The sequence below is a fragment of the Bos indicus genome, chromosome 28 (assembly GCF_029378745.1).
Source record: "Bos indicus isolate NIAB-ARS_2022 breed Sahiwal x Tharparkar chromosome 28, NIAB-ARS_B.indTharparkar_mat_pri_1.0, whole genome shotgun sequence".
NCBI classification, from domain to species: Eukaryota; Metazoa; Chordata; class Mammalia; order Artiodactyla; family Bovidae; genus Bos; species Bos indicus.
The window spans coordinates 39,659,471-39,683,711 of NC_091787.1; positions in this window are offsets into that span (position 1 = coordinate 39,659,471).

The following is a 24,241-nucleotide window of genomic DNA, read 5'->3' on the forward strand; positions in this document are numbered from 1 at the left end:
TCATTCATTCATTCAACAAATATTTATTGAATCCTTACAATGTGCAAAGCAAAAAGTCTAAATTCAATAAAGATTTTAAGGGGAAATGGAGATAGAGTGGCATCACTCATCACAATGGTATTTGTGGCTTCACAAAGTTTCTCTTTTAAATGTCCTTAAAATACAGAGTTCAGAAAGAGAAAAACGAATATTGTATATTAATGCATGCATATGCAATCTAGGAAAATGGTACAGATGAACCTAGTTCCAGGACAGAAATAGAGATGCGGATGTAGAGAACGAATGTGTGGACACAGGGGTGGGGAAGGGGAGGGTGGGATGAATTGGGAGATTACAACTGATATCTATCTATCTATATACATTACCATGTGTAAAGTAGATAGCTCCGCTCTCTGCTCTGTGATGACCTAGAGGGGTGGGATGGAGGCAGAAAGGGAGTTGAGTGAGTGGATACATGTATGCATATGGCTGATTCACCTTTCATAGCAGAAACTAACATTGTTACTGTCTAACCTTTCCTTTCCCCTTCTGGCATCCCCCTTCTCTTTATATCCTTTCATGTTGTGAGTGAGCAGTTTGCTTGTCCTTCTCCTAGTTTCTCCAGTCTTAAGTAAGTAAGTGAAGTTGCTCAGTCGTGTCCGACTCTTTGCAACCCCATGGACTGTAGCCCTACCAGGCTCCTCCGTCCATGGCATTTTCCAAGCAACAGTACTGGAATGGGGTGCCATTGCCTTCTCCAGGGGACCTTCCCGACCCAGGGATCAAACCCCGGTCTCCTGCATTATAGGCAGACGCCTTACCGTCTGAGCCACCAGGAAGTCTACAGTCTTACATCCTCACACTTATTATCTCGGTCAGCAAACCAAAGGGATCTTTTAGAATTTCGAAGGCAGTGGAGCGATTGTCAATAACAAATTGTGTCTCTGCAGCAATGCTTTTCCGACCTTCTCAGATGCGCACCGGGAGTAGGACGCCTGATTGGACTGGCTGGTCACCCTGGACCTGGGTCCTCTTCAAGCTCAGCATGGTGTAGTGCACACAACAGCCATCTGTAGCCTGTGCAGCTACTCCTAGGGGAAGGCCAACCACTCCTCAAGAGTTTTCAGGAGGGTGTGAAGCCGGTACTGATTATGCTCCTAAGGGGTCTCAGGGAACACCTGGTTGTGGTTCACTCTTGCTCTGCGTGGTCTCTTCCTTTCAGGCCCGGGAGGTAGAGAAGACAGAGTTAGTTGGCTTCATTTTAAGTACTGCCCATTGCTATGTAAATAATTCATATATTTTAAATAACAAAATAAATATTTTATGGGTCTTTAAAATTCAGGAGTGAGCTGCATCCTTGAAGTACATGGATTAAAAAACTAGCCTTGGATTGAGGTCACCAAAATGGTGACAGGTTGCTCCTGACTTCACAACGCCACCCAGCTCCCCGCAAGAGGAAGAGCTAGTAACCATTTGTGGGCAAGGCAGCACTGAGAGACTCCTGGAACCTGGGAGTGAGGCTGAGGCAACCCCTGTACTACAGAGACAGAGACAGAGGGCCTTAGAAGGGCAGGAGGATCTGGCCGTGGGCTGGGCGCCTTGTCCCCCCCTCCCCAGGCTGACACAGAGCCAAGCCGAGAGGTCTTCTGGAGCCTAGCTTCTGCAAGCGGGAAGAGAGAGCCCAGAGTGACATTCAGCTCCCTCAGCCTTTCGGTCACTTTGTGGGAGTCCATATTGTGGTTTTGCCATAGAGGAATCTGTAGGCTCAACCACTGGGAATCTGATAATTAAAAGCTAACCTTTAGTCACAAAACTCATTGGAGACACATAAGTCTGACCTGACAGAATTCCACATTCAGGGGTCTCAGAAATCAAGTTTAATTGCCTGGCCTTCCTCTTGTGGAACACTGAGGAGGTCGTTGCCTCTTTCCTCCTCAGAAGGCTTCTGTATTCCCTGAACAACAATCCTTTGTCCTAAACAGGGTGGAATTCTTGTTCCTGCACACTTTTGTTGCTGAGGGAAAATTTACAGCTCATTCCTGACCATCTCAGGTAAATCCGAGAAATCATGTTAATAAAATTGGGTGGGAGGGTGCTGTAGTTATAAAGCAGAACAATCAGGTTGGTGGGAGTTGAATAATTTTTTTGTTTGTCTCTATTTCCCATGAGGATTTCAGAGATGATGTAAAGTACTTGCAGCAACATGACTAGAATATTTCCTCAAAAAGCCTGCTTATTCTCATTCTATTTTAAAATATAATGCTTATTGGTTTTTTCTATAATTATAGAAGTCATGTACGGCCATTACATAAAATTTGAAAAATATGGAAAAGTATAAAAAGGAAAAGAAAAGGCATCCCTAATTTGTCACACAGAAATAACTGCTGACATTATTAGTTGGGAGAGAGAGGAACGTCCTAATTTCTATGCTTAAGAATTTTTTTCTCTTCTCTTTGCTCTCTCATCAGGCCCTGCTCGGGTTCATTTTTTAAAAAATTTATTTTATTGATGTATAGTTTGATTTACAATGTTGTATTAATTTCTACTGTAAAGCAAATTGATTCAGTCATATAATATATATATATTCTTTTTCATATTGTTCCCATTATGGTTTATCACAGTATATTGAGTGTAGTTCCTTGTGCTGTACAACAGGACCTTAGTATTTATCTGTTATTTATCTGTTCTATATAATCGTTTGCATCTGCTGATCCCAGACCCCCAGTCCGCCCCTCCCCAACACCCTTGGCAACCACAAATCTGTTCTCTGTGTCTGAGTCTGTGTCTGTTTCTTAGGTAAGTTCGTTTGTATCATATTTCAGATTCCACATAAAGGTGATACTGTGTGGCATTTGTCTTTCTCTTTCCGACTTACTGGTTTGTTTGTTACCTGGGTTATAAGCAGTTTGGAAGGAAGGTATCGTCTTCCTCAACTTGTATTCCCCCTCATCTATATCACAGGTTCTAACAATGGCCAGGTTTGGAATGAATTAGAAAGATTTCTCTTCCCTTATCATATAGAAGATAAACATTTTGTAACTTGAGCTTTTGATATCTCGATCCTGGAAGGCTGATGAAAAAGACTTAAGGGTAACACCTCTCATTGTTGGCACTAGGAACATTTCAGGTCCGATGATTGTCTTTTGTGTGGTCTTTCTCGGGCATCATAGAGTGTTTAGCAGCATCTCTGGCATTTTCCCACTAGATGCCACTAGCTTAACTCACTCTTCCAGGTTGGGACAACTGAAAATGCCTCCAACACTGCCAGATGTCCCAGAGTGGGAGGGGCAGAATCATCCCTGGGCAAGAACCACTGTTTTAACATGTCCTGCTGAACACCTAGAAGTTAGGACTGCCAGAGTTTCTGGACTCTTAATTGATTATATTTTAGATTTTGAAATATCAAGAAGATAAACAAGTTAATGGAATTTCTGAAAACACGAATATCAACATCTGTGTTCCTATTTTTTCTTTCTATCCAGTGCCTTTTGTGGTGGGATATGGATTTTTATGGACATATGGAAGGTCAGAATTTGGAAGTCTTATCGATCTGGGGTTGGTCAGGGACAGAGCAACCTCCCTAGATATTTATAGTCAGAAGGGGAGTTAATATAGGGATCTAGGAGCTTAAATCACCCTTAGAAGAACTGGACAGGAGAATGAGGGTCATGGAGGGAGTTGTTGGATTTCAGGAAATCTAGAAAGCAGGAGTCAAGCAGACTTTTTTTTTGAGATCAGGAAGCTGCTGAAATCCCAGAGTGTTTGCTACTGATGATCTCAACAGCCTGTAGCCGAAACGTAAGCCATTTTTAGGAAGAAAACTGGAAGCTGCTGATGCATCCATGAATCTGCCATCTGCTGATGTCCTTGAGCCTATCTGTAGTTGCTGTGGGGCAAAAATAAAGGCTCTTATTTCTCTTCTTCTTCCCAGATCCCATGCTAATGCCTCTCAGTAGCCAGTCTAGCAAAGGAAAAGAGTCTTGGAAATTTAGTTTTGAGACTTTCAGACTTTCAGTCCTATGGTACTAGGAAGGTGTTGAGAAAGATGGGTATTCAGCTGAGACAGTTGAAAGAATATTGTGTTGTGTAATATGACAGAGGGTCCTTAATAAAAAAAAAAAAAATATATATATATATATATATATATAAATCTGATGCTCCTTTTTAGCATCAGATTTAGCCTTCTTCAGTGATGCTATACACACACACACATATATACATTATATGATATATATACATATAAATAGTATCATTGGAGTGTCCCCTTAAGATTCTTTGATCTGATTATTGGCCATGTCTTGCCCATTGTTACTGGGATGTGTGGAAAGGATGAAGTTTCCTGGTGCCTATGAGACAAACATGTATTTGCATAAAAATATATGAAAAAGTAGAATGATACTGCATATATTGTTTCATTACACTATTTATTTTAATAATATCTCATGAGGTTACCCATTAATATACATTATTTCAAGTGTTCAAGTACTACTTTTACCATAAAAATAAGTTTAAATAACTCAAAAAAAGTATTATGCCATTAAAAACTGCCTGAGGCATGATGTCTATTTTGTCATATACATTTCAAAAGCATTATTTCAAACATTATTTTGAAACATTTATTTAGTCATGTGGATTTACATTTGTACATACATTTTTGTCTGAAACTTTGGTTAGCCCCTTAGGCATAGGTTTCTAGAAGTGGATTACTCGTCTGAAACTGTGAATTAATTGCTTTACCAAATGGTTGCAGTGATTACCACCAGTGGTGTGTGAGCTTTTCCATTTTCTGGCACTTTGGGAGTACTGAGATCAAACCACTTATCTTGAATAAAAAAGACTTTATCATGTCTATAGACAAATATTATTTCATTGTTACATAATTTTATGTTTCTTTGGATTCATTAGTGGGGTTGAACTATATGATTTTCCTTATTTAGGTCCTGCACATATCTTTAAAAGTATTTATTTTAGTATTGTATAATGTAAGCTGGATGTACAAAATGCAAAATGAAAAAAAAGACATATGGTGAAAAATGAGACTCTCTTACACACTCTGCTCTAGCCAATCAGCTTACCTCCCAGGAGACAACCAGTTGTCTATTTTTAGTATATACACCCAAGAAACTATACATGGGTAAAAACTGAAATATATATATGTGTATATATATATATATGAATATGTACAATTATAAATGTGTATACTTATACATATATGCTAATTATAATTGTGGATTATGTGTAAATTATACATATTGCAATTTACATATAGACAGATATACATTTATAGCATTTACCACAGGGTAGAATATTATTCATGCCATTCTGAAACTTAAAAAGGCAAATGTAAATTAGAGTTCTTTCCGTATATTAGCAAATAAAGATATTTCATATTCTTTTTAATGGCTGTAACATATTTTGTTTCATGCATGTGCTATGATGTATTTAACCAGTCCCCTATTGATCAACATTTTAGGTTGTTATTTATTATTCCAAGCAATGCTGTAATGAATAACTTTGTATTTGCAAATTTTGCAAACATACCAGCAGACACATGGTATGTAAGATAAATTCCTAAAATCAGAGGCATAGGTTATATGTGTTTTAAATTTTAATGGATATATGCACAGTTATTTCTAGTTTAATTATAAAAATCACTAGTGTTTATTATTAAAAGGAAACAGCTACCTACTTCTCTGAGTCAGATTGGGACCCTAGCTAACAATTTATTCTCCTAATAGTGGCGAATGCTTATTGTCTGCTAGTCACTGTTCTGAATACTTTACATATAGAGAATAATTTAATTTGTTATCACAACCATATATATCAAGTACCATTACTAATAGAGAAGGAAATGGCAACTCACTCCAGTATTCTTGCCTGGCAAATCCCATGGAAGAAGGAGCCTGGCTGGCTGCAGTCCTTGGGGTTGCAAAAGAGCCAGACATGACTTAGCAACTAAACAACAGCAGCAACATTACTAATGTGACTATTTTGCTGTTGCAAAAACTCAGGGGTAAGATTTTAAGGAATGTGCTAAGGTCATTAGGGATAGTGACTGGAGGCACCAGGACCTGAACCTAAGCAATTAAGCACTCTGCTGCCCACTCCATCAGCCTGAGCTTTTTCTTTCTTCTTCCTTTCCCCCTAATTTCCACTGACTCCCTAGGGAATGCAGATATTGGAAAATGTAGGGATCTTGACTTGCTGGGGTCTTCAATCCCCTGGGCTATTTCTCATAAGCAGTAATTTCAGGTCTGTGTCTAGTTCATTTGGTGCTTAAGGCGATTGTCCTTAGGTGAGTGTAACACGGTGATAGACCACTTGATAATTTCTGACCGCCCAAAGGCACATGCTGCTGCTAAGTCGCTTCAGTCGTGTCCGACTCTGTGTGACCCCATAGACGCAGCCCACCAGGCTCCCCCGTCCCTGGGATTCTCCAGGCAAGAACACTGGAGTGGGTTGCCATTTCCTTCTCCAAAGGCACATGGGTTTAGATAATTGTGACTTTGATCCTTCTTGATAATATTTTAATTTCCGTCAGTTTTTGAGGTAGACAACCGTATCATCCATGAATGTTGTTAATTTGATCTCCGTGATATTATACTTCTTTTTCATTTTCCCTTTATTAACGTATTGACTTGAACATCCAGAACACTGTTGTGTAACTTTGATCGTCTTTGCTGCTGCTGCTGCTAAGGCGCTTCAGTTGTGTCCAACTCTGTGTGACCCCATAGACGCCAGCCCACCAGGCTCCCCTGTCCCTGGGATTCTCCAGGCAAGAACACTGGAGTGGGTTGCCATTTCCTTCTCCAATGCATGAAAGTGAAAAGTGAAAGTGAAGTCGCTCAGTTGTGTCTGACTCCTAACGACCCCATGGACTGCAGCCTACCAGGCTCCTCTGCCCATGGGATTTTCCAGGCAAGAGTATTGGAGTGGGTTGTCGTTGCCTTCTCCTGATCCTCTTTATCTTGCCGCAGATTTTAGTGGGAATGAATGCCCACAGTGGTTCATAATATGCCAGGTGTTGGTTCATATTCTGGACAGAGATTTGTGATCATGTTCAAGGACTCTTTTCACATTTACTAAAAGTTCTTAATAAGGAATGGATATTGGATTTTATCAAATGCCTTTGTGGGGGTCACATATGAACATTATCATATATTTTTATATTAATCACTTGATGATTAGATATGTTCTGTCTGTTACTCTGGAACAAGCTGTCCCAAAGCAGTGGCTTAAAGTAATAACTACTGTTTATTTTGCTTATGAATCTGTGCGTTGACCAGGTTCAGGAGGCTATTCTAGCTTGGTCTAATGCATGTGTTTACAGGCAGACAGACAGTGGCTGGACTGGGGTCACCTTAAAGGTTTCCTCACTCACATGCCTGGTCCTAGGCTGGGAAGACTAATACTGATGGGACTGGAGCAGCTGGGGCTCCATGGGCATCTCCTACTTTCTATGTGATTTCTCCACATGGGGCCCAGGGTAACCAGACTTCCCTTGAAGGCTTCCAGAGTGAATGTCCCAAGAGAAACCAGCAGAATATGCATGACTTTGACAAACAGCACCAGGAGTCACAGAGTATAATTCCACCACACTCTGTTGGTTGAGGCTATCACAAAAGCCTACCTGCCCAGGTTCAAAGGAAGGGGACACAGACCCCACCTGATAGGAGACATATCAAGGAATTTGCAACTGTGTTTTCAAATCATTTCACTTTATGTATCAAATCTTATGTGTAGCAAATTCTACTCCGTTGTGTGATCTTTCTCTTTGAATGTACAGCTGAACTGTTTGCTAGTCTTTAACATTAAATGTTAATATGACCACATATTCTCTGATTACTTTTTTGTAAGTTACGTATTAATATATTTGGTTTTGGTATCAGAGTTGTGCTTATTTTCTAATATTTCTAATTATAAAATAGATTCAATAACAGAAATTAAATTTGGAGAAATGTTTTAAAATCTGACTTTAAAGTCTATAGAGGATTCATTATTTACTCAGAGTCTTCCACAATTATTGATCCACTTAGGATATTTACTTTTTCTTGAATTATTGTGTTAATTCATATAGTTCCTGGGAGCTCATGGAATACTGATATTTTTCAAATTTAAAATAACAGACTTAAATACTTTTTATATAATTTTTAAGTATTCTTTTTATATTATTGTATCTTATTTCTCATTTATGATTTTGGTTGCTTACATACATTTTGGCTTGATTTGATTATCTTGAAATGGATCTATTGTAATACTTTTTCCAAATATAAATTCCTGGCTTTGTTTTTTCCTCCACCAAATGGTAAATTAATTTATTTTCTTTTTTGGAATTTATTTATTTTTTCTTGATTTTCTAAAAAATCTTTTTAAGTTAGTAATTAATTAATTTATTTATATTCTTTGTTTTCAGTAGCAGGCACATTATATTTAAAGAATTTGCCACTAATTTTTAAAAAACATTTTATTGTGGTGTAGTGGCTTTACAACGTGTTAGTTTCTGCTGTACAACAAAGTGAATCATCCATAGGTATACATGCACCCCTCTCTCCTGGGCCTCCCTCCTGCCCTCCCCATCTCACCCTCATCCCCATCTCACCCCCACCCCATCTCACCCCCTCCTCATCTCATCCCCACCACATCTCACCCCCCTCCCCATCTCACCCCCACCCCCATCTCACCCCCTCCCCATCTCACCCCTTCCCCATTTCATCCCCACCCCCATCTCACCCCTGCCTCCCCATCTCACACCCCTCCCCCATCTCGCCCCCACCCCCATCTCACCCCCTCCCCATCTCACCCCCACCCCCATCTCACCCCGCTCCCATCTCACCCCCCCTCCCCATCCCACACCCCACCCCATCTCATCCCCTCCCCATCCCACACCCCCCTCCCATCTCACTCCCCTCCCCTTCTCACCCCCTCCCTGTCTCACCCCCCTCCCCGTCTCACCCCCCTCCCTGTCTCACCCTTCCTCCCCATCTCACCCCTACCCCCATCTCACCCGCCTCCCCATCTCACACTCCCTCCCCATCTCACCCCACTCCCCATCTCACACCCCTCCCCATCTCACTCCCCTCCCTGTCTCACTCCCCTCCCCGTCTCACCCCCCTATCTCACCCCGCCTCCCCATCCCTCCCCTCTAGTCACCACGGGCACTGGACTGAGCTCCCTGTACTATATACAGTAGGTTTCCACTAGCTGTCTGTTTTATGCGTGGTAGTGTATGTATGTCAATCCCAATCTCCAGATTCGTCCTGCTCCTGCCTGCCCGTGTCCACACTTGTGTTCCCTACATGTGCATCTCTTCCTACCCTGCAAATAGGTTCATCTGAACCATCAGGCTTTCTTCCCTGGATTTTGACCTGGAGCTGGAACTGACTCAGGAAACAAAAGGAGTGCCAGGGAGTACTTAGGACCCCCCTGGAGGCTGTGCCCATGAGTGTGTGGCTCCTCACCGTTGTGTGCCTGTGGGATCCCTGGGCAGCACTCAAGCCCTGATGGGCTGGATCCTGACCTGGGCTTTTGCCAGGCAGCGGTGATGCAGTAAGAGGTGGACGCTGCTACTAAGGATGTGGTTGAAATGGCTACCGTGGAACCTGCCTTGGCTGGCTCTATCAAGGCTTCTGCCCTGGGACCTTCAGGGCAAGCAAGATGGGGAGTGAGGCAGGATTTGGGGGGTGGGGTGGAGGTAGGAAGTGGGGGTGAAGGGTGAAGGGTGAAGAATGGGAAGCGGGAGGTGGAAAGGGAAGGGAGTGGGCAGTGGGAGGTTGGGTACCATTTCTGCCATAGATCTAAGGCAGTCTGGGTCAACCCAGTGCACCCAAGGTCAGGGTGGGGGCTCCAAGTGACCCTGAAACTGGTGATAAATCCTTGAGCGCCCTTGAGAAAGAAACACTGGCTCCCTTGAGAGGCATGTCAGAGTCCAAGGCAAACAGCATCGACTCTAAGCGGGGAGCACACAAAGCCTGGAAGACCGAAGCACAGAGTGCTTGTTCCTCCAAGAGGGGCTGACTTGGGCGTGTGGAGGAGGAACTGAGTCAGACCACACAAAAGACTCAAAAAGCGCCATGCTTGAAAATTCACTTTGAAGTCAGCCCTGCACGCATTCCAGAAAGACAGACTGTTGGGAGCCAATATATTGTTTTTACGCGTATTCAGGCTGTAAAAAATAAGTACATAAATGAATACACAAAAATCCCAGAGATTAAGGCACTTGCAGGGGGAGGCCTGGGAGAGCTGTGCTCCTGTCACGTCTCCAGCCTTCTGGGATGAAGTCCCCAGCTTGGCAGTGCTCTCACCCAGGTGCTGGCTGTCTGGATTAGATCTTGTAGCTCCATTCTTTAGCCGTGGTCTTGAGCAAGTTGCTTAATCTGTGTGTCCCACAGTTTACTCATTTGTAAAAGAGGACAAATACAGTACCTACTGCCTAGGTATACGTGTAAGGTGTAAATAAGTTTTCTCTATCTATCTCTATTGATCTATTATCTATCTATCATCTATCATCTTTCAACACTGTCGGGCATATAAGACAAGCATTTATAATTAATGTTAATTATATTCTTTTTTCCTGATTATATATATACAGTCACAAAATCATGCCAAGTCTCACCTCCGAATGTCCTCCTCTATACCCATCATGTCTTATTAACCCACAGTAACCATAAAGTTGTCCTCACCACCTTCAGTAGCCCTGATTGAGGCCTTGACTTCCTCAGTTTACCCTGCACAACCTTCCACACCAAGCATTTTGAAAGCTCTGCTCTAGAGGTGTCCTTATTTTACAATTTTCAAGTCTAAATGCCTTTGTTTGACATGCAAGACTTTACCCCATCCCTTACTATGGAGATGTATATGTAACACTTAGGTACATGTGCACACAAAAACACATACACATGTACATTTATACACTTAAACACACATATGTTTATATAGAAACAGTTTTGTTTGGGTTTTGCAGAAATGGTAACTTATGATGTGTCTTCGGAGAAGGAATGGCAGCCCACTCCAGTACTCTTGTCTGGAAAATCCCATGGATGGAGGAGCCTGGTAGGCTGCAGTCCATGGGGTCTAGAGGAGTCAGACACGACTGAGCGACTTCACTTTCACTTTTCACTTTCACGCATTGGAGAAGGAAATGGCAACCCACTCCAGTGTTCTTGCCTGGAGAATCCCAGGGATAGAGGAGTCTGGTGGGCTGCTGTCTATGGGGTCTCACAGAGTCGGACACGACTGAAGCGACTTAGCAGCAGCAGCAGCAGCATGATGTGTCTTATGTAACATTTCCACCTTTGTCTTCCTTGTTTTGTGTATCAGTAGGCTTATTTATCTTCCCAGTGTCCTCCTGATACACGTGTTCCTGGCTCTGTGCCAGCATCTGCCCCACTCTGCATGAAGTCTGTGTATTAGGGAAGATGCCTAAATCCTCTGCCCCAGGAGGGTTGGTTTTGGTTTGTCTGTTGAGTAATTTGGGCTTTTCAGGTGGCTCAGTGGTAAAGAATTTGCCTGCCAATGCAGGAGATGCAGGAGACATAGGTTCAATCCCTGCATTGGGAAGATCCCCTGGAGAAGGAAATGGCAGCCCACTCCAGTATTCTTGCCTGGAGAATCCCATGGACAGAGGAGCCTGGTGAGCTACAATCCCTGGGGTCACAAAGAGTCTGGACACAAGTTAGTGACTAAAGAATCTGGTCATTTTGGTGTCGTTTTCCTAATGGAGTGCTGTGCAACTGTTAAAACAGAATGAGCTAGCTCATTAATGACGTGAAAAGTTAAGGGGAAAACCATTACACCCACATACGGTAAGTTCCTACTGTTGGTGACTGACATGAGCAAGATGCCTAATTCTGATGAGTGGAATGTGGGGGACTTTCAGGAAAGGTTTCTTTGTTCTTAAAAAGAAACACAAGGAAGAAAGAGACCCTTTTCTGCCTCTGGAGTCTGTTGTGTCTGATTGTAATGCTTGGGGTTGCTGAAGTTGCTTGTGGTGATGAGAGGTCTTCCTGAAGGCTCCGCCAGGCGTGGAGGAGACGAAGCCAGGGCCACCACAGGATAAGGATGGGGGCCTTGTCCTGTGGGCTGCTGTCTCGTGAGGACACATCCCTCGGTCTTGAGGTGGCTCACTGGTTTTGTTACTTGCAGCTAATGTGTCAGCTAAGCAAAGCCTATCTAATCACAGCCTTATCTATACAAGGGTCTCTCCAGACTGAGGGGAGGCAGGGAGGACCTCTGTTTCTTATGACACTCACTGGTGCTGAGTGGGGAGGAGTTCTCAGACTGCTTGTCACACTGGAACCTCTCGTTACCTACTTTTGCATCTTTTTTGTATTGTCATGGGAATTTAATGGCAGATTGAGAGACTGAATCATAGACAGTCTGATGGCATTTTAACCTAGAGTTCCCACCTTGTCTTCCTGGTATGTGTGAATAAATGATACAAATTCATTTCCCAAGTCGAGCCTCACTGCCTATGAGAAGTCTTTCTTTTCTATCCCCAGGTGAAATTAAGCTTCTCTTTGTCTATACTATTTTCTTCTTTAGCATGCCTAAATATTTGGATGTAGAGCATTGTTTATCGGACCAAACACTGTAATAAACTTGTTATATACACATCTCATTTAATCCCCATGACAACCAGTTCAGCAGGTGTCATTACTGACATTTGCAGTTGAGGAAATTGAAGCCTGGAAAGGTTAAGTGACTTTCCCCAAATTACACAGCTAGGAAATGGCAAAGATGCTATTTGAGACTCCAGAGCTTTACTCTTAATCGTCGTCTGCCAAACAATCAAGCGCACACACATATGGGTCCCCTCGAGCTTCTTGAAGGTGAGGACTGCCTCTGACTCCCTTTCTTTTGCTTGCTCCAGTCACAGTCTTTGGCTTTGGTGCACAGGAGACACATAAATTTGGAATGGGCTTATTAGGGAAAGCTTTGGGGACTGACATCTGTGGAAGAAGAGAAGGAAAGAGAAGGGAAGGGGAAGAAGGAAGCAGGATTAGGTAAATGGATAAGTTTATTTGTGTTGCAGTCTCAATGGAAACCTCAGCTGTCCCTACAGGGACATCTGGAGATGGGGTAAGTCTTCTGAGCTGTCCCAGCAGGGGAGAGAGAGCTGAGCCTTTATGCCGCCATGTGCATCAGTATTGGAGATGGGCTGTGCTGGGTAGGAGTAGGGCCTGGGCAGCACTCCCAGCAGTTGGGAGAAGCCCTTCATTCATGGAGGGATCCTGTGGCACCTCACAACCTCCATCACACCACCCTGTATTGCTTTTATAGAATACTCTCCCGTGCACAGGTCATTGGGGTTTCCCAGGTGGCTCAGTGGTAAAAGAATCCACCTGCCAATGCAGGAGATGCAGCTTTGATCCCTGGGTCAGGAGGATTCCCCTGGAGGAGGAAATGGCAACCCACTCCAGTGTTCTTGCCTGGAGAATCCCATGGACAGAGGAGCCTGGCAGGCTGCAGTCCATGGGGTCACAAAGAATCAGACACGACTGAGTGACTGAACACGGACGCATGCCCAGGTCGCTACTTTTGGCATTTCTGAGCTGCTGTCTGTGTCTCTCAGATGGAGATTTAGATTCAGTACAGCAAGGGTCTTCACCTGACATCAGGAGGATGAACCTCAAACAGTGGAAGCCTGTAAGAACTTCTGACTTGCTCAGGGTTTGTGTGGTGCCTGATTTGGGTGCTTCTTGGGTTTCTAATCTCTCTTGCCTGTGAGGCTGTTTCCTTCTGCTTTGGGTGTGAAGCTTGGTCTGACTGTCAGGCTCTGCAGAGGCTGATGGGTTGGAGCAGCACCTCATTCTCACACACCAGCAAGCCTGCTCACTGTTGGCCCCCCTCAGAGCCCTGAGAGGAAGGCACCTCCTCACTCTCCAGGTCAGCTGTTGGTGGTCATGGAGCATGTGACTTGACCACAGCAGAAGCCTGACAACTCACTGCTAGCAGAATGCTGGAGTTGCCTTAAACTCTTCAGGCAGTCTTGGCTCTGGATCTTGCAAGGTACCACATACCAGATAGGCAGGCTCTGCCCTTCTGTTGAAGATACTCATAGGGAGAGGCAGGGGTAGGGGCCAGAAGTGTTAAATGAGTCCGTTCTTCTCTGAAATACAATCTCTGCCTTTTGCTCATAGGAATTTGTGTCACTCTGGAGAAAACATATCTAACTTCAGATTCCTGCCATCTGGATCAGGACCAATAGGCCTGATCCAAGCCGTGGGGATGAGGCAAGCAGCCGTGTTTTAAGAGTTAAGGCCAAATGCCTTCTTTGGCTGGTGCCCAAGGGCTAGTTTATAAAAGCAAGACAAGCACATACAGAAATCCAAGCCACAGTCCCTGAGGGCATCAAGGAGTCATGAGGTAGCTAGGTGGGTTCCCAGGGCTGTAACACAGACCCCATGAGGAACCAGATCAGTATGGAAATGGGTAGGAAGCATGGAATAGTATGTGCAACTCTAGCTGCTGGCCTCAGCTCTCCTCGGGGGCCCATCTGTAATGCTGGTGGCCACGGGGTCATTAGTCTGCAGTGGGGTGGTCTGGAGGGCAGGTGGCACTGTTCTCTGCCTTTGGAAGTGACTGTCATAGTTGCTGCATCATCATGTGAAGATCTTGGCTGAGTTTCTACTCTGTGCTAGTTACTGGTACAGATTTGAGGTGATTAAGACCCAGATATCCTCTGCTTTTTATCAACCCCAAAGTGGATATTAAATACAAAAAAAGCTCATTTACTTGAGGGAGTCTACAGAATATTTTTGATATAGAGAATCTCAAACATACAAGGAAATACAGGAAATAATATGAATGAAATTCCATTTATATATTTCCCTTTATTTATTTATTGAAGTATAATTGATTTATATTTTGTTAGTGTTAAGTGTACAACAGAGGGAATCAATATTTTTAACTGAACTGATACCCCATTTAAAATCATTAAAAGTAATGGCTATATTTCCCTGTTCATTTCAGTTCAGTTGCTCAGTTATGTCCAACTCTTTGCAACTCCATGGACTGCAGCATTCTGGGCTTCCCTGTCCTTCACCAACTCTTGGAGTTTACTCAAACTCATGTCCATTGAGTCGGTGATGCCATCCAACATCTTATCCTCTGTTGTCCCCTTTTCCTCCTGCCTTCAATCTTTCCCAGCCTCAGGGTCTTTTCCAATGAGCTGGCTCTTCACATCAGATGACCAAAGTATTGGAGCTTCAGCTTCAACATCAGTCCTTCCAATGAATAGTCAGGACTGATCTCCTTTAGGATTGATTGGTTTGATCTCCTTGCAGTCCAAGGGACTCTCAAGAGTCTTCTCCAACACCACAGTTCAAAAGTTTGTATATTTCTGCACTCAGCTTTCTTTATGGTCCATCTCTCACATCTATACATGACTACTAGAAAGACCTTAGCTTTTACTAGATGGACCTTTGTCAGCAAAGTAACATCTCTTTTTAACATCTCTTTTAAAAAACACATAATTTTTAATAATGTGCTGTCTAGGTTGGTCATAACTTTTCTTCCAAGAAGCAAGCATCTTTTAATTTCATGGCTGCAGTCACCACCTGCAGTGATTTTGGAGCCCCCCAAAATAAAGTCAGCCACTGTTTTCATTGTTTCTCTGTCATGAAGTGATGGGGTGGGGTGCCGTGATCTTAGTTTTCTGAATGTTGAATTTTAAGCCAACTTTTTCACTCTCCTCTTTCACCTTCATCAATAGGCTCTTCATTCCTTTTCACTTTTTGCCATAAGGGTGGTGCCATCTGCATATCTGAGGTTATTGATATTTCTCCCGGCAATCTTGATTCCAGCTTGTGCTTCATCCAGCCCGGCAGTTTGCATGATGTACTCTGCATATAAGTTAAATAAGCAAGGTGGCAATATACAGCCTTGATGTACTCCTTTCCCAATTTGGAACCAGTCCGTTGTTCCATGTCTGGTTCTAGCTGTTGGTTCTTGACCTGCACACAGATTTCTCAGGAGGCAGGTAAGGTCTGATATTCCCATCTCTCTAAGAATTTTCCACAGTTTATTGTGATCCACACAGTCAAAGGCTTTAGCATAGTCAATGAAGCAGAAGTAAATATTTTTCTGGAATTCTCTTGCTTTTTGTATGATCAAATGGATGTGCTGAACAATATATCTCTGTAGCTCATTTATTTTATATGTAGCAGTTTGTATCTCTTAGTTCCATAATCCTATTTTGCCTCTCCACCCTACCATTCCTCACTGATAACCAGTAGTATAACACTAGGTAACACTTTTTTTATAAGTCTGTTTCTGTTTTGTTTTATATATATATATATATATATATTTTTTTTTTTAGATTCCACACTGTAAGTGGTAACATAGAGTATTTATCTTTCTCTAACTTTTTCAAGAAGCATATTACTCTCCTAGGTTCATCTGTGTTGTTGCGAATGGCAGAATTTCACACATATCCAATTTTTAATATTTATCAACATGATGCCAAAGGGTTGTTACCTATCATCCCCCGTAATGTCCCCTTTTGCATATCGTAGCCTCAAACCATTGCATCTCTAGTCTAGTGTATCTCTAAATGACAGCAACTTTAAAAAACATAACCACAGTCCCAATAACTAACAGTAATCCCTTAGTGCACCTTAGTTAGCAGTCACATTTTCTTGATTTTTCTATTAATAAGTGTTTCTTTTGAACAGTTTGTTTGTTTGAGCCATTATCCAAGCAAGATCTACCAGTTGTATTTTACTATGTGCTGGGTGCTACAGCAGAGTTAATAACATTCAGTCATGGCTCATTAGAAAGGTTCCCGGATTTGCCTCCAGTGCAGTTCACAGGGTTAGGAGCTCTGACTTTGGAATTCCATCTGTGGGAACATAAGCAAGTGGACTTCTCCCAATCTCAGCTCCTCATCTGCATGACTCACAGGGGGCCTGTAGATATTAAATGGATTAATCCACATCCGATGCTTAGAACATGGACTGGCCTATAGTACATGCTCAATAAATTCTGAATTATAACACTGATAAAAAAAATGGAGCTTCCATTCAGTTTAGAGATTTAAACATGCAGTCTTGTGCAGAGTAAAGAAGAGGTGATCTGTATTTTCAGGCAGTGATAATAAAGAGCTTTGTGCTGTGCTTAGTCGCTCAGTTATGTCCGACTCTTTGTGACCTCATGGACTGTAGCCCACCAGGCTCCTCTGTCCATGGGAATTCTCCAGGCAAGAATACTGGAGTGGGTTGCCTTTCCCTCTTTCAGGGGATCTTCCAAACCTAGGGACTGAATCCAGGTCTTCTGCATTGCAGGCAGATTCTTTACCAGCTGAGCTACCAGGAAAGTCCCAATGTAAGGGTAAAAATTGGAAATTTGATATATTTGACAAATGGTGAGAAGACACAAGAGTTGAAGGTATTAGAGTATAGTCGGAGATATTAGAGCATAGTCTGTGGCCAGAGTGTGTGTGCTCAGTTGCTTCAGTTGAGTCCAACTCTTTGTGACCCCATGAACTGTGGTCTACCAGGCTCTTCTGTTCATGGGATTGCCTAAGAATACTGAAGTGGGTTGCCCTTTCCTCCTCCAGGGGATCTTCCCAACCCAGAGATGGAACCCACATCTCCTGTGGCTCCTGCATTGATAGGTGGATTCTTTACCACTGAGCCACCTGGGAAGCCAGTTTGTGGCCAGACCATACATCAAAAGTAATAGAGCCAAAGAGATGGAGCCTAATCGTATAGACATGGAGGTGAAGGGTAGGCAAAGGCTTGCCGGAAGTGATGGTATTGGATTCCTCCTTCCTGGAGAAGGGTGGCCAGGCATGAAGTCACAGCAAGAGCTTTGCAGTTGACAATGATGCCCTAAACCAACCAGGAAGTAGGTGACGGAGTAGAAGTGTTGCTGAGGCAGTGTGGAAGGATGTGATGAAGATTAAATGTTGGCAGTTAAGGAGAGAGGGATAATTTAAGAACCACTCCAGAATTTCTGGCTCAGCTGGTAGCTAGAAGCAGATACTGCTGAATGAGATTACAAATATAGGAGACTGAGCAAGTTTCAGTGATGAGGATAATGAATTCTGCCTGGGATGTGTGCAATGAGAGCTGCCTGCAGGACACTCAGGTAAGACTCTGCTCTTCTGCATCTTTTAATGCCTGAGGAATCACTTGTAAGGAAAATTGAGGAGTATAGCTTGTGCTGGTTGTTTCCTCTGTCTGCTCTAAACCTTGCTAGGAAGTCTGACAGCTCTTTGCACTCAGAGGATTCCAGGAGGGATTGATGGCCTTTTCAAAGGCCACATCATAAATACAGCATTGATGGCAAGTGAATGAAATCCAGAGTGATTTATTTTAAATGTATCTGGTCACTAGAGGATAATGATTTTGACAGACAAAGGACCGTGCAATCTACCAAGCCACAATTCTTGAACATCCAAACCCTTTGACGATCTGAAGACCTTGATCAAGCAGCTCATCATTTTATTTCACTGTCCTGAATTTTCCCATTTCCCATCCTCAGCTCAGACCAAAGTGGCCTAATATGAAGAAAGTATTTTGCTTGGGATAAGTCTAATTTGTAAAGCAAATGTCCAAATGTAAAACTGTAATTTTAGGGAGAGAAGGAGCTCACAGTCACTGAAGGCTGATTGATCATTTAAACTGGGATATTTATAAAGAAGGTTGATTTGGTGTTGGTGGTAGGGGAGAGGATGGATTATATGGCTGTAGAAGAAGGTCTTTATTGTGAAGTCAATAGCCATTTTCCTTTCTTTCTTGATGTAGTAACATTATTTTGTTTAGTTGTTGGCCTTCCAATTAAAATTGGTTTAGGGGTTGATTTAAAATGTGAGTTCAGATTCCTTGACATGCCTCCCATTGAGTTGTAGAGTTTATGTTCCTTCCCTTGTATATCTGGGGAGTTGTGACTGATTCAACTAGTAAAACACGGAGGTAGTGATACTATGTGACTTCTGAGATCATGCAGCATCCATTAGATTCTCTTGTAACACCTTATCTGAATGTCTCTTGGGATTCTCCACCATGCTGTAAGGAAGCCCAAGTCACAAGGAGAGAATATGTGTAGGTGTGCAGGTCAACACTCCCAGCTGAACCCAAGCTTTGGGACTTCCCAGCACAGATGTCAGACACGTGAGTGAAGACTCTTCAAGTGAGCCCACAGGTCTTCAAATCATCCCCTACCAAGACAGTCTTACAAGATAAGGCACCATATATGGAGCAGTGCCCATCACAGTTCCTGATCCACACAGTCTGAGAGTAAAATACAGCTGTCTTTGTGCTATGTCACTAAGTTTTAGGGTGGTTGATCATGTAACATAGAAAATAGAACAGCATATGACCAATTCCGAAGAAAAGGATACAAGTGGTAATTCACTGGGGATCTGGAGGGAAATTTCTTCACTGCTAAGATTAGAGAATGGTTTGAAGAAAACTGCCCCTTCCCACTTTTCATGATGTTGGGAGGGCTGGATGCTTGAAAGGGCTACAGCCATATTGAGAACACGAGGGCAAAGCCAGGGGAAGTCTTTCATAGCCCTGACAGTGTTTAGCTGGGGACTTCCTTCTTTGGGATTTCTCATTATGAATGAGAGTAAATAACCTTTATCCTTCAGCTACTTGTACTTAGTTTTCCTGTTACTCACTGGTTGAATGGTGACCTTTAAAGATCCTTCTGGGTCTATTGCATTTTCACTCTCTCTCTTTGCTTTTTTTTGCAAGATGCTGTTTTTTTCCCAGCTCAATCTATTAAGATTCTTCACATTCTTCCACCACTTTTGTGAAGACTTCTGTAAACATCTTTCATAACAAGTGATCTATATTATCATGGTACCCCACCATCCAATTCATGTAATTGCTTCTGTACACTTTTTCTCTCCTACTAATTGATACCAATTCAACATTGAATCATCTAATGTGCCATGTTTCTCCATTTATTCAAGTTACTCTTTATGCCTCTCGTTATGTATTGGAGTTTACTTTGTATAGATCATTTATACTTAGCATTTTGGCGGGGGGGTTTGTACACACACATTTTTAATTGTGTTTTTTTTTTTTTTTGTGGTTGCTGTTTTCTCTCATGGGTACCTTTCTACCAAGACATGGAGTATTTTTTTTTTAATACCATTCACAAAATACCAAGATCATGCATGGCATCTCATTCCATCACTTCATAGCAAACAGATGGGGAAAAAATGGGAACAGTGGCATATTTTATTTTCTTGGGCTCCAAAATCACTGTGGATAGTGACTGCAGTCATGAAATTAAAATACACTTGCTCCTTGGAAGAAAAGCTATGACAAATCTAGAGAGAAAATTAAAAAGCAGAGATATCACTTTGCTGACAAAGGTCCATGTAGTCAAACCTGTGGTTTTTCCAATAGTTATGAATGGATGTGAGAGAGATGTGAATGGACTGTAAAGAAGGCTGAGCAACAAAGAATTGATGCTTTCCAACTGTGGTGCTGGAGAAGACTCTTGAGTGTCCCTTGGACAACAAAGAGATCAAACCAATGAATCCTAAAGGAAATCAACCCTGACTATTCATTGGAAGGACTGATGCTGAAGCTGAAGCTCCAATACTTTGGCCATGTGATGCGAAGAACAGACTCATTGGAAAGACCCTGGTGCTGGGAAAGATTGAGGCAGGAGGAGAAGGGGGTGACAGAGGATGAGATAGTTGGATGGCATCGTCAACTAAATGCACATGAGTTTGAGCAAACTCCAGGAGATAGTGAAGGACAGGGAAGCCTGGTGTGTGGCAGTCCATGGGGTTGCAAAGAGTCAGATGCGACTTAGCAACTAAACAACAGCAATAAGTAACTGCTATATGTTGGAGTTATATCTTCTGTATTTTTTGATACATATGGATAAATAATAATTGCTAACATTTTGAGCATTTACCATATCAATATTAGGTATATCTTCATCGCTTCAGGTGAATCAACTCCTGAGTCCACACAACACTCTGAGCAAGGTATCATGACACTTTTTTGGGTTGGCCAAAAAGTTTGTCCAAGTTTGTCCATAAAATGTTATGAACTTCTTGGCTGGGATAATGATTCATTTTACACTTAAGAAAACTGAGAAAGAGAAATTTTTTGAGTAAGCTGGTGAAAGTCACATCACCAATGAGCAACAGAGCTGATGTTCAGATTTAGAGGTCTGACTCTCAAGTTCATATTCCTAGCCAATGAACACTAATGCCTAAATGGATGTGAGGTATTAACATCTTTTAACACCTTTTCTCCTGGGAGCTGTGGAGACTCCTGATATGTTAAAAGGGGGCAATAATATGCTTGGCTGTTAAATAGAGGGTGGCCTAAAAGGTGGCAAGAGTGAAAGTGGGTAAGGCAGTTTTTGGGGAGTCCAGGCTAGAGTCTGGCATTGAATGTGGAGATGGTTAGCTGTAGTTAGACTTCAGGTATAATTTTTTTCAGGTAGAAAATGAAAACTTTGGTGATGGCTTAGAGGTAATGGACAAGAGAGAAAGTTGTGTCAATTCTGGCTTTTGCTCCCATAACCAACTCCCTGTGATTGGTGCTATACGCTAAGTTGTGACATAGACTTAGGAAGAAGATGCATCTGTTTAGCAACTTTTGGGGAGTATTTATTATATGCTTACTCTTTTTAAGAAATTTGATTAGACATTGAGCAAACAATTGAGAACAATGCCAAGCAGCACTTTGCTCTCATGAAACTTGCATTCTTAGGTTTACTCTGTGGAGAGTGGTTTTGGTAGGAGTAGGAACAACTGAATATGGGAAGAACAGTTGTGAACACATTGCAAGGTGAGAGTTCAGCGTGTCATCGGTAGAAATGGAGAGACATGGATAAATTTGAGAGACATTTGGTTTGTAAAACTGAAATGAATTGCGAGGGAAAAAGAAGTGTCAAGAATATCTACAGACTTTTCTGCTGGAACAGGTCGATGGATGTTGGTGCCTTAGGGATGCTGGAGAAAGAGCAGCAGGTTTTAGGGGAAAATACTGTGTGAAGTAACCAAGAGGAAATGATTGTTTATGGGCGTCTGACCTCAGGAGAGAGTTTAAGGCTGCAGTTGTAAATGGAGGTGTACAAAGAGAAGGCACTTAAAATTCAAGGAGTAGATGAGGTTGTTTATAGAAGGAGTAGAAAAGAAGAAGATACGAAAATTGCATAAAAAATCTAACATTTAAAAACTGGAACTGATGGTTAAATTATGTTATGTGCATTTCACCTCAGTAATTAAAAAAAAACTTAAAAAAAATGCAACTATGAGAAAGATTCAGCAAAGGCTACTGAAAAGGGATGACTGGAGACAAGAGTAAGGAGCCCTGGACGTCAAGGGCAGAAGGCATTTTCATAGGAGGTGGTGCCCAGTTGTACCTGATATTGATGAAAACTATAAAGAAATGTCCGAAGAACTTGTTCACTGTATTTATTTTATTGTTTGTATTATTCCTGGAGCAGTGTTTGTCACTAACATTGGGTACTCAGAGAATCCCGTGGACAGAGGAGCCAGGTGAGCTATAGTCCATGACATCACAAGAGCTGGACATGACTTAGTGACTAAACCACCAACCACCACCAATAATTACTTGCTGAAAGAATGAAATGAAAATATCAGAGCCTTTTTAGCTACCTAGTGGACACAGAACACAGCTAAGGATGAGTTTAATACTAAATAGAAGGTAAGGAAATGGAATTAGACTTTGTAGCCAAATGTTTGAAGAAATTTGACTTGAAAATAGAGGAATGAAGCATTACTGGAAGGGAGTCCAACCTGGGTATATTAGCTGAGGTTCAAGCTGAGTATATTTTTAAGTTAGGGAAAAATTTGTCCTAATGCAGCTAGAAATGATTTGATAGAGCTGAAACTGGTGAAGGTGCAGGTGAGAAGAGAGAGAAAATCGGGGTGAGGTTCTTGAGGGAGCAGTAAGGGGAGCATTCAGGACACACACGGAGATGGACATTTTCCAGGAAGATAGGCTGTCTTTCCACTGTAACAGGGGGAAGAAGAAGAATGTGGGTATATGGACAGATGTGGACAGAGTTTTAGTCTGCTACTTCCTAGCACAAATAAGCCAGGATCATAAGCAGAGAGGGTTGGGAGGAGAAGAAGTCATAGTTTTCAGGACAATGAGAATGTGCATTCCTCAAGAAGTGTAAAAAGTCCTGTTCAACAAGATTGAGGGCTCCTTAGATGTTATTGAACAATTATTTATCATAATACCAGTCTGTGGAGATTGCATTTATTCACTAGTCTGTGCTAATTGCTGATTTAACAAATATTTATTGAGTGCCTACTTTGGGTCACTGTGATAGAATCTAGAAAGGATAGAATATAATCCAAATGAAGACATTGTTTTAATGATAAGTGGAGGAGACATATTCATGAAACAATCACATAGATAGATACACAATTCAACTATGATAAGTGCCTTAAAGAAGAGGAGCCAGACATTGTATCATGGTAGATTGAGAGTCTTTACAAATCTACTCCTCTATAACATCAGCAAAAACACTAACAAAATGGTAAAAATCAACTTTGGCAGAACTCTAGAAATTAACAAAAGGCTAGAAAGATCTAAGGAATGTTATTCAAGAAAAAGGACTGACTCCCAGTACGAATAGTAAACTCTACATGGCATTTTACCTTGGCTGTTCCCAACCCCTTCTCCCAGATCCATGGTGGCCTTGAAAATGAAACGCCTAGTGACCATAGCTATGAAAACCAGCGACACTTGACAGCCACTGAAAAGGACAGACTGAACTGGAGTCCCTCAAAAAGCCCCATCCCCAGAGAACTGCCACTACTTGACCTATCTGCCAATTCCCTGAAAAAAGATTCATTTATAAGAGTGTGTTATTATTTGACCCCATTTAGAGCTTTCTCTGGAATAGGCAATGGCACCCCACTCCAGTACTCTTGCCTGGAAAATCCCAAGGATGGAGGAACCTGGTAGGCTGCAGTCCATGGGGTCGCTGAGGGTCAGACACGACTGAGCGGCTTCACTTTCACTTTTCACTTTCATGCATTGGAGAAGGAAATGGCAACCCACTCCAGTGTTCTTGCCTGGAGAATCCCAGGGACGGGGGAGGCTGGTGGGCTGCCGTCTATGGGGTCGCACAGAGTCAGACACGACTGAAGCGACTTAGTGGCAGCAGCAGCAGAGCTTTCTCAATGGGAAAACTGTATCTCTAGGGCTTTTGTCAAAAACAATCAGCATCCATTTTTAAATATTGCATCTGCCTGAGTTAGAGATATCAGTTGGAACAAACAAGAAGCTGGCAAAAA